Below are 12500 nucleotides of genomic sequence, written 5' to 3' on the forward strand. Positions count from 1 at the left end.
AGGCTACTATATGGCTAATACTATGAATATGGAGTTGTAATGGGATATAACCGCACAACCTCTTTGCTGTTTATAAGCCAAACGCCCCACGAACAAGATAAACCTGTTCATGAAAAACTGCTACAAACACTGAGGCTTTGACTTTATTTAGAATTCGTCTTTTTTCCAGCAATCATGCGGCGGCAGTCAGTGTGTGTGTGTTATTTTAGCTTCACTTCTGCTAACAAGCTACTGTTGAAGGTTTGTCGGTTTGTTCAAGCTCCCGGGAGAGAAAAGTGTTGGAATAATACGGGCTTCAGTCCTCCCGCTGTTAGATAACACGGAGCGGCGCTGCTGCGGCAGCTGAATCACACAGTGTTAGTCGCTGAAAGCACAAGCGAAGACTTATAACCAGCAGACAAACACAGAGAGTCATGCAGTGTGATTAGGAAACTCAAGCAAGCAGCCAGGTGAATAGACTTGTGATCATTATATTAAATATTCAACTTTGCTTCTACAAGTCCGAGTGAAGTTCAAGTAACATAATCAGCTTTTCTCTTAACTGAACACAACAATTAACTACTGTTTTATAGATAAACTCTAGAGATGCGACTTGTCACGCAGAGTTGAACTTGAATTAGCTTTTGTTGTCCGAGTGGATCGAATCTCACCCGAACACAAGAACAACAAACCGTCCGACACCAGTGTTAATTAAGATCAGACACTGGAGACTTCACTTCTGTGATAACAGATCCGTTTAATATTCATTCAATAATCACATTTGTTAGGCTCACGGGAATACAGCCGTTCAATGATCTGCGTCTGATTGACTTGTCTGGAGGTTTCTTTGCTACAGAAATAGCCTATAATGCACCTCATGAGACATAATAATTAGTTTTCAGTGGGCTAACACAGGTATCGGTCAATTTCTTTAACTAATTGCTCTTTTGGGTTTGCTCTTTTTCCCGTTCAACTCATTTCAGTACAAAGCGACTGTTTGAGAGAACTTACAAACTTTCTGTTCATTCGTTTTAACCACTCACTTCACTATAATTTGTCTGCTACCGCTAACTTTATTTGTTCCAAACTTTATTCACTTCGTTTTTCTCTGGATTATTTCGGCATATTCTTGACAAGGTTCACACAGTACAGTAGGGCGGATCATTACGCCTGGTTTGGCAATAATTTGCCCCTAATTCACTCATGCCATAACACCTCTCTCCTGAATGGAACAATAACCAGACATTTAAACCAACTTTATTTGCATAAATAAATAGATTCAAATTTCCACCAGTTTCAGAGTTTGAATCAGAATATCGGCACATGAAACTTTTTCTTTCTTTCTTTGTTTTAATCTTTTTTGTGAAAGGAATGTGTCAGACTTAAAATTTTATATAGATTTTGTACTCCTCATTTTTCTATGTTTATATTAGAATATTACAGCTGATGGCTATGTTCAGCAATTTGGACAGAAACAGCATTTGATCAATCATGCACGAGTAAAACGTTTTTCAAATGCTAAGATACCAAATATAGACTATTGGCTATAAATATATTGGCTGAATTCTAAAAAACATTTTTTAAAATACATGTATTAAATTATTTATTATGACTGCAACATCCTACATGGATAAAAAAATAGGATACTTAAAATCCAGGTATTTAAATTCGTCAGTTAACGAGCGTTTTGCCAAACGATCGAAGTGCATGTCAAATTGTTTCTTCAAATACAGATTAAGCAACTTTTCCCGTTTAAACAGATTAACCAAACACGTCTCTGGTTTACACATTTGCGCAAATCTCGAAATGAAGACCTCGTCATACCAACTTAGTTTTAAAGAGTTTCTTGCTCATAAAATTAGAGGGCAGCAGTATTTTACACTGTTAATCCAGAAAGAAAGAAACGAACTTTATTCCTTAGAGTTTCCCCCGTTACCAACACTCAAACCACAACAGAGAAAAACTGAATTTACACTTAAACAAGCAGACTCAAATCAGGGCATATGTAGGCTATTATAAACAACACCGATACAACAAATTTCTCCGTTTATCGGTTTCTCTACAAATTGCATTGCCGTATATTCCCACACAGAGTAAGTGATAGAGAGAGAGGTAATAATGTCAAGCTCTTACTGCACTGAAGCAGGTCGCCCGCCCAGCGCGAGAGTCCGTCGGTTCAGCCCCCTCGCTCGCGCTCTGAATGCCTGCTCTGTGTCGCGCGCCGGGGCTTAAAGAGCCTCGTTGTGTGAGGAGCGAGAAAAAAAATTAATTCGTGGAAAAAAATCTCTTAAAGGAGCAGCAAGGCCCGTCGGGTCGCGCGCTGATTGGCTGTCGGACTTCTCCCTGAACTCTCTCAACGGAGGGCGGTGATTTCTGCCGCAAATCAACGACTCTAATATGTGGACTCTAAGAGTGTAATCACACTTTTATTTGAGCGTTTAAGCATTTTATTCATTTTTTTTCACATACTTAGATCTTTATATTCTTGATAACCCTCTCGGTTATAGCGGTTTGGCCTGGAGTTGTTTTATTGCAAATAGGTCTATTTAGGCTATATGCTGTCATTGTCATAAGGCTCTTAAAAATAAAAGATTTCTAGTGGCATTTTAGTTCTATGAAGAAACTTTAACATCCATGGGAACTTTAAATGTTCTTAATAGTGGAAAATAATAATAATAAAAGGTTATTCACACTATAATGGTTCTTTTAAGAACTGTTCTTTGAGGAACCCATTTCCCCCCAATGGCATCACTGTGAAAACAACTTCATTCTGAAGTTGTCCTTGTTACAGTGTAATTATACATTTAAGTACTGCGTGATATTAATTAACTACATGCACTTACTATATTGGTAGGGTTAGGATTAAGGTTTGGCTTAGGGTTACTTGTATGTAATAATGCATAATTTATTATTATTATAATAGTAAGTAGGCCTTAAGTAACGTATAATAAGGAAACAGTAAAATAAAGTGTTTCCAAAGCGTTTAATAAACAAAATTATATTTGGAGTCTGTGATTTTAAAATCAATCCTCATTCATATTCATGACGAGACCTAAACGCATATTATTACTAGAAATTTAATTTCTGACATAAAAAAGTAGACATTTGTGTTCTATTCCAATACACCATTGGGAATACGATTTGAGATATTATTAAATAATCGAATAATTATCTAAATCTGATAATTAGATTAAACATTTTTTTTTTATCAAATACACAAATAATTGGAAAATAAAACAATCAAAATAAATCAGTGAAAAAATAAATAAATATTTTATTTGTTTATTATTTCATTTTATGTCATATGACAGTCAACCGGCAGGAAACGTGAATCTGCAAATGCGTTGTCTATTTTATTTATTTATTTAATTATAAATAATTATTAACCTATTGTTGTCCAAGATTCTCGGCTGACAATGAAGTTCTGACATTGCTGCAATGTAAAAATGCTTTTTTTTTTCAAATAATGTTATGTTTGTTCTGTTATATGCCGTTTTATGATTTCGTCGTTCATTAAATGACCTTCACAGGTGGTTGCTGGCTCACGGGGGTTTTAGGGTGTTCTTTCAACTGTTTCCGATCACACTGGCGCGTTGTTGGCCTGTTTGTGCCGCGGGGTGAACCAGAGGAGCCCTTCCACCCCACCGAGCGCCATCGGACCTGCAGCAGCTCCGGCAGCGCGTCTCTGCGCACCTGCTGTGCGCAACAGCGTCTTCTTTCTTACCCGAATAAACTGTCTGTTAGTGTAAATTCATCTGGACTATAGATTGCGACTCATCTGCTGATTTTAAACCTTATATTTATACGCAGGACAGTGCGCGCTCATGCAGGCCTACAGTCCTGACCCGCGTTTGCGCGCTTTACGCTGCAATGAACTCCCGCAGCATCGTGTCGTGCTACGTGTTAGTGTCATAATTGCATCACATAAATACACAGAGAGCGCATTTAACGCGTTTAAACAGAAAACATAGAAAGACGAGAAGAGACGGGCCAAACGCACACAAACACGCGCGCTGTTCTGGTCAACAATAACCTCTTGTATTTGCGTCTCGCGACGCCCCCCTCCACCCAAGCCAAAATCATTGCCTTTTTCATTATCCATGAATGTTGACTCTGATAAGGGGATCCTGACCATGAGAGCATCTCTCTGTCTCGGTCTCCGGCGCTCTTTGCGTCCTTTGTTTTATCTCAGGTGAATTGTAATCATGTGATCAAACGAACACCCCCCTTCCATTACCCTCTTAAATGAAAAAATGAGGAACAAAAAGCACTTCTGTGTATATAAAAAAGAAAAGAAAAGAGAAAAGACGCGCGTCTCCCTTTAGAGCGTCTTTTCTCCGTGTCGCTTCAAACGTACACATATAGCGGGAAAGCGCCGCGCGTCTCCGTCTCCCGGCGGTGTGGATGTACGCGGGAATCGCGCGGATCTGAGGCCTGCTGCACGCTTTGATGTGAGTTTCTCCCGGTTGCTTTTAGGGAAGTTGGGAAAGGCGCGGAGACGTGGGAATATGACTGCCCACGTCACTTCGTCTGCAAGCGTTTGAATCCTAAAGATCAGCATTTTTAGGGACTCATCATGCAGCTGTTCTCTGTGTGTTGAACTGATGTGTAGCTGGTAAACTGTCTTCCCGTGTTCTTGAGTGAGTTGTCACTTCTGATGATCGCGATCTGAAGTTTCTTTTATCGCGTGTTTGTTGTGCCTTGACATTTTTTGAGCTTTGAGAATTAGTAGGCTACTATAAATTAATTTAGTCTTAAGTCGATTTTTTATTTATTTATTTTTTTGTTTATAAATTATTATAAATCATGTTCTTTGCAAAGATTTCAGTTTTTTAATGAAAAGTATATTTTTAAATTACAACGAATCGTATAGCCCATACGATAATAATGATACGAATAATAATACATTCATTAATTGTGATAGTTCAGAAATTATAATTATAAATTTTTACATTTAGAATTAATTTATGTCGAAGAAAGTTAAACCCGCAGATGCGCGAGATGCTCGTCGTTACCTGGACTAATCCATAAATAAGGCGCCTTATTTATTGCAAATAGCTATTTGTTTAAAACTTACAGCAAAATACTGTCAAAATGATTTTCATATAATGAGATCTATATCAGAATGATCCTGTTTGTATCTCCAATGCAAATTTGTCTTAAAGACTGAATGATAATAACAATAGTTACAACTATCATTTATATGTAAACTATTGAAGCCTATTATATTTCGTCGTTCTTATTTTATAATGATTGTTGTATCTCTGTAGATAATTATTTCTGAAGGACTCTCACTGACGCGTTTAACGTTGAAATGAATGTATCCCGTCAAGTTCAACCTTTAAAAAAATAACTAATAATTATATATATATATATATATATATATATATATATATATATATATATATATATATATATACACACACACACACACACACACACACACACATTTTATAAAACTTTTAAAGGGTAATTTTGAGGCAAGATATTGTCGAAAATGTTCTCCTGTTTATTGTTAACGCGACCGTATTTGTGCGATATGATAATGCTGTTTAATCACGAGATTTATTATTAAAAAACCCCGTTTAAATTGAGAGCCCGAGGCTGATTTAGGCTTATTAACTAAACCATTTGCTGATTGATACTAATCCATGAAAACCTTATCTTTGCTACAATTAAAAACGTCTCTGTCAGCGTTTCTTTTAATTACAGTTTGACCTAACAAGCTGCAAACTAAAGTGAATTATTGAGACTTCTCGTGGATTATTGTTCATTCTGTCGGAAACTGATGTTCTCAGCGAATCTCCAACATTGCTGGCTGTTATTTCACTCTCTGCCCAGTTTAATTGGATAATGAGTATGTGTGTGTGCGGGAATGAGTGTGTGTGCATGGATATGTGTGTGTTAGTGCAGTCATGCAGCATGTGACAGTGATACTGCTGCTGGTTGCCGTTGGAGATGGTCTCTGGGATGTACAGGGGTCAAAAGGTCAATATGAGGACATGCATGTCTCATGACCGGCTGATGGCTGGCCTTCACACACACACACACACACACACCTGATCACATTTGCTCTGCATGTGTGCCAGTTTCTGGCCTGACAGGAAGTGGAGTGAACAAAAGATGTGAGTGGGTGGACTTTTTATCATTTTTCCTCTGAGAACGAAAGGTTTTGCCCTTTTGTCCGCTTTAGTAATGATGGCTGGGGAATTCCTGTGTGAAGCAGGAAAGGTCAGCCGCTGCTGGAATGGTCTCAAGCGTCCAGGGTTTGTGCTTCTCGTGTTGTTTTCCTCGGTAAACGAGGTGGAACTGGTGAAAATCCCAGCGGAGTTGAGTTCCTGTGGGCGGAGCCTCGGCTGCACCTGCTCCAGTGAGACTCACCTGTGTGATACTTTACTCTCTGAGAAACGAGTCTGGCTCAAAAACACACGTCTACTGAACACTTTAACTTCATCTGTGATATTAGCTCAATTTCAGAGACTTTCAGAGATTATTTCTATACTTCAGTGTGTACCTGATCAGTGCAGGCTTTATTAAAAATCATTGGTAACACTTTATTCTAACAAGCAGTTCTCACTTTTAACTATATCAAGAGCATGTTGTCTGTTTATTAGGCACAATTAATGCCTTCTTCTGTATGAGCATATTTTAGGTTCCTTAATATGTTACATTCTAACTATTAATAAGCAGCAAATTATTAGTTTACTGAGGCAATAGTAGTAGTTAATAATTAGTCCATAGTGAGAATTAGACCTTAAAATGTAGTGTGACTACATAATTATATATATATAAGTTTTCATTTCATATGTATATATGCAAAATATGTATATGGATATTTATTTTTCTTTGTTTGCTTAAAGAGAAATACTTACATTTTATTTATTTAGCAGGCTTAATTAAAAATCATATCTTTTAATATATATTTGTTTTGACACCAATCAGCAGCAAAAAGGAATATATATATATATATGCGCATGCACACAAGATTCATTTGTTTGTCTGTTTGTTTATTGCAGGCTTAATTAAAAATCAGAAGGTTTAGAATTATTATTTTTTCTTTTGACAAACAAATGCAAATAGAAACATATATAGGGTTAGTTTATTGTAAAGAGGAATATGTAGGTTTTATTATGTATTTATTTATTTATGTATCTTTTACTCTAGGCTGGAGTGATTGAATGCTGGTGATTGATTTTTTTTTTTTAAATCTATTTCAATTTCTAATTGTACTCAACGTGTCTCTGTAGGTGTTTGTGGATCCGCACCTGTGCTCAGATCCTCCAGGTGTTGAAATACTGTAAGAAAGAGCTGTAGTGTGTGTGAGAGACAGACAGGTGAGCAGTGAGACGGGTGTGTAGATCAGCTCATTCTCTCTCCACACTCATCTGTGAAATACAGTCCGTGCAGGAATTTACATTTACATGTGTTCAGATGCATTGACCCATGCTTGAACAGAATACATATGTTTCAGATGTTATCTTGGCTGTAAAATTTGAAGCATGCATTTCTGTGTAGCTCCTTTGAAACTGTAAGTGTAGTGAAAAGCGCTGTACAAATGAGCATGAATGGAAATACACTAACTTTAATTCATCAGTCGAGCTGTTTTGTGCTGGAACAGGAAGATTTTCTCTCTCTCTTTTCCTTGTCAATCCCTCCATTCTGTACATTCTCCTACTCTCTGTTGAATATTAATGATTAAAGCTCATTAACATGTCATCATCTTCAGAGGGTTAATAAAGTCTGGGGGTCCGTGACCCCTGCTGACCCTCTCTCTCTCTATCTCTCTCTCTCTCCACCCATCTTTTAATAAATCGATGCAGCTGCGTAACGCTTAAATGGGTCCCCGTCTCTGGGATGAATCCTGCTTTTGTGTCGTCTCTCTTTCTGCTGGTGGACGGGTGGCAGTGGTGTGGTGGGGGGCAAAATCTTGGACAGGATTCCTCTGCAGCTGGGGAAGAATGGATGGAGAGAGAGAGAGAGCGAGAGAGAGATCATGAATGCTCCATTGTGTGCTCACTTCATATCTGCACCGACTGCCTCCGCCAAGAGTCCAGTTTCCCCAATTGTGTTGAAGAAACATCTAAAGGAAGCTGATATGGGGTTTCAGAGGGTTTAATGGGGGTTTGGGGTGGAGGAGGGCGAGAGAGAGGGAATTGGTTACCTGGTTTTCAGGTATGCGTAAATCCTTCTCCAGGAATATCCCTGCTAACAAGGAATGTTCTTAAAACGTTCCCTCAAAGTTAATAACAAGCGTTCGTACAGTAAAGTTAATAGAACATGAGTTCAGTGTTATCTGTACTAACATTCTTAAAACGTTCTTTCAAAGTTATCAACAAATGTTCTACGACTTACATTAATCAAAGGCGCAGAGTTATCTGATTTTGAACAAACGTTCCTCCAGTAGCGTTAATAGAACATTTGTTCAGAATTGTCTGTACTTTTATGTTGGCACAAAACAGCATCTTTCATGGAACAGTTTTTTCCTGAAAAGTTTTAGTTTTGCTTTTTTTAAATGTTACTACTTATTATATAATATTCAGAGAGCATTTAAAAGTAACATTCCTTTAATGTTTCTCTTAACATTTGTATAACCAAGAAAAGAATGCATTTAAAAAAACTTTGCATTTGAATGTTCAAAATGTTAATAGAACATTAAGGTTAGCTAGTCTTTAATAATGTTCTCAGAATGTTAGAAAAATAAAAAATGCTTAGAAGATTTAAAAACTAGAAGTTTAGAACATTCTAAATGTTTGGCATGGTTTGCTCATAATTATGAACAAGCATTCTTTCAGTAACATAAATAAAATGTTTATTCAAAGTTATCTGGGCTGCATTTCCCAAATGCTTCGTAAGCCTAAGTTCGTAAAAACGATCGTATGACTGGTCTGGATATTATGGTCTGTTTCCCAATGTCATCGTAACTTAAGTGGCACTTGAAAATCTAGATCTACGAGTGCTCTGGAGTAGAAGACAAATTTATGCATTCACCTGCAGGACAATCAACAGATTACACCTTTAACTTGACTCAAGTGCTTTATTCATGTGAGTATAGTTACATTTGAATTTATAAATGAAATAATTAAAATGGGCAGAAAACAAAAAAATACAAATACACACCTAAATGAAATGACTGAACAAAAAAAATGATAAAAGATGTAGGAAACATGCTTCAAAGACTGGGAAAAATAGGGATAAACAAACAAAAAAACCTTTCAATGTCCTTACCGACGTGCAGCCATCTTGGGCCTGGAAATAAAGTCTCTACAAATATACTTATAACTATTATATTCAAGCTTTCTGGAATCCAGCATTAGGTTAACATTTCAATTAACGAGCATGTAGACTGCTACTATTATGAGCCATTCTATAAGGTGACATTTCAGCACTTGACAAATGGATAGCGACTCCTAAGTAGCACTTCAAGCATGGCTACATGTGACTGTGTTAAGCACATTTTTGGGAAACACATGTGAAACAATCCCCAACATTCGTAAATTTGTTTGTAGAAAACGCTCTTAAGCGCTAAAATCAATCTTTATCGGGGAAACCCGGCCCTGGTCTCTAATATCGTTCTCAGACACAAAGACGTAATTTGTTTTTTGTTGACAGAACGTTTTAGTTGGACATTTTTTTTATTTTAATTTTGAACTTTCAAAGAACATTCAAAAGTAGCAATCCTATGTTTGGCAACTGGCAAAAAATAACCAAGAAACAATTTTTCAGAGAACATTCAGAAATAAAGTTTTCATAATGGGAAATTAAATTAATTTAAATGAAAATTTTAATGGGAACCTTAGTAAAAGATTCTAGAATCGGTTGCCATGTTTTCAGGTGTGTAAATCCTACTCAAGCAGTATCTCAGCTAACAGGGAACTCTATGTTTTGAACACACTGAGTATACAGTATTAAACTTGTTGTTTGCTGAGATGCTGCTACAGGTTTGCTCGCCAGAGAAACAACCCAAAAGGACGTATGTGTATATGACAGATGTGTTTAAATGCAGATGGGCTGTATTTATTCCATATTAACTATGAAAATATATAATTGTTCTGTTAAGACACTGTGAACCAGTGAGCATTACTGCACACAATTACTGAAGTATGCAACATTATTGTCACATGACCTCTATTTGTCATGTGAGTGATATTATCTTGGTGAAAATAAATCAGGCTATTTAGCTTTTTTAATTGAATTTGGGATAAAATGCTCAAATTGCAACATGGAATAATTACCTAATTTGCTGGATCGGAAGGGATGTTCACATACTAGATACTCCAGAAATAAGAAGAGTAGTTTGTTAGTGGCTAAATGTAATATGGCATTACATTTGCATTGTTTAGATGATGTGTCATTTAGACAGATTCTTTTAAGATGTTTTTAAAGAGCTCCAGGCTTGAACTTTTACCCTGCACCACTAAGCTCCACTTATAGTGTTAGTCAAGGTTTTTTGATGGCCATAATTTAGTTTTTCAGGACTTCCACCCTCTTTCTCACTCTAAACAAGCTATTCTTTTTTTCCGTCTGCACTTTTAAGACTTCTATAGAAGGGTCATAATACTGTATTTTCAGTCATGATGATCAAAACTTGCATGACAGACTTTCTTCTGTGAAAAGATGTTTAGCAGAACACTGCTCTTTTTCACACAATAACACCTTAATACTATGCTAACATAGTAGCTTAATGTCCTTCAGAAGTTCTTCTGTTCAACATTTGTGGCCCTGCAGCACATTTGACATCTGTGTAAATACGTACATCATTATTTGTCAATTTCTCTCAGGCCACTGTGTTATATTGAAGTCACAGGTTGGAAATAAAAGGCAGAACGTCAGCAGGTGTGTGCTTCTTACGTCAAATCTCTGGGTGGACTGAGTTCTGAAAGTTACAGCATTCATTCAATCAAAAGATGAAGTAAAGTTTGATTCTTCACGATTGCAACACTTTAGTCATTAAATGAGACGTTTGAGAGTTTGACATGTTCTTTCCAGTGGTTATGATTCACCGCATTTGTGCCGCATTAAACATTGTGCAACATTTGTGATATTTACTTGACAGCAGGGATGGCCAAAACATTTTTTTTTTCGAATATATATACATATATTGAAATGCATTTTACAACACAAAATATGACCAAAACTATATATATGTTATTAGAGATTTTGGTTTATTTTGACATGATGATCAGTTGCTGCAGATTTTTCATCTGCACATCCATGATACGAATCTCCCATTCCTGCACATCCCAAAGCTGCTCTATTGGATTGAGACCAGGGCTGGGTTTCAATGATTGATCTTAGCGCTTAAGAGCGTCTTCTACAAGTAATTTTACGAACGTTCGTGATTGTTTCACGTGCGTTTCCCAAAAATGCACTTAACACTGCTACTTAGTTGCTATCCATTTGTCAAGTGCTGAAATGTCACCTTATAGAATTTATTGAAATTTTAACCTAATTTTGCGTTCCAGAAAGCTCAAATATAATATAATATAATATAATAGTTATATGTTTATTTGTAGAGACTTTATTTCCAGGACCAAGAGTAAGTCATTGACAGGTTTTCCCTATTTTAGGTTATCCCTATTTTTCCCAGTCTTTGAAGCACTTCTCCTACATAACTTTCTTTATAATCTTTTTTATGTAGGCTTATGAAGCTTTTTGGAAACGCAGCCCTGGTGAATGTGGAGGCCATTTGAGTTAAGTGAATTCATTGCCATGTTTAAGAAACCAGATTCTTGCCCAAACCAAAAATATCAAGTAATACAGATGTGCGCAATTTATGTACACTGTTAAATGTGAAAGAATTTTGTTCTGAATTTCTCTCAGGTCCCTTTAACTTAATGAAGTCAGGTTAGTAATTTACTTATATACAACCTGTTGATTTATATGATTCCACTTGAAGTCCATTTTAGATCTGAAGATGTTTTTGTGTTATGCGTGTGTGTCTTGTACTGATGGATGGAGAGATGAACAGACGCAGAGGGCAGGAATTAGATTTGTGGGTGAGTTTGAGTCACAGCTGATAAAATGCTGAAAATGATGCAGAAGAATTCAGACGACAAAAGACTCTTTCTGTAGCGTCTCTCGTTCTCAGGATGCTCTGGTGGAGCTCTCTCCCCTCGGGCCGCTGCGGGCCTTGTGACTCTCAACTTGATTTTTGAGGGTCACGCTGGATGGAGGAGCTGCTGTGTTTCTCATACTCTGCAGATCAGGGCATCTGATTCTCACAACCTCGATCCTGCTGATTGATCTGTGATTGATCCGATCTGAGCAGTGATCACTCATCAAATGAGTTTATTCTCACAGATTAATAAACGTCAGTGATTTGATCTGGAACTGTCAGCAGCATGACATTTTAAAATAAAAAAGATTGTTTGTACAGATAGCTACAGACTTGTCTCTCTCTCTTTCCATTCATAGCGAAAACCCTTGAAAGAGTTGTTTTCAGCCAGATATCATTGTTTCTTTCACAGAAAAACAAACTGGATGCTAACCAGTCAGGTTTCAGGAGTGGCCATTCAGTGGAG

General features: G+C 37.0%; 1 long non-coding RNA gene across 1 annotated transcript in view; it reads left to right on the forward strand.

Moving 5' to 3' along the window:
* Window positions 1–4073: 4073 nt before the first annotated feature.
* Window positions 4074–12500, forward strand: part of LOC113076741 (uncharacterized) — a 32582-nt gene continuing 24155 nt past the window's right edge. Inside the window, exon 1 of the long non-coding RNA XR_003281235.1 lies at window positions 4074–4430. This is a non-coding gene — a long non-coding RNA (uncharacterized LOC113076741). The remainder of the gene's footprint in view (window positions 4431–12500) is intronic.

The sequence above is a fragment of the Carassius auratus genome, unplaced genomic scaffold (genome assembly GCF_003368295.1).
Source record: "Carassius auratus strain Wakin unplaced genomic scaffold, ASM336829v1 scaf_tig00021110, whole genome shotgun sequence".
Classification (NCBI taxonomy): Eukaryota; Metazoa; Chordata; class Actinopteri; order Cypriniformes; family Cyprinidae; genus Carassius; species Carassius auratus.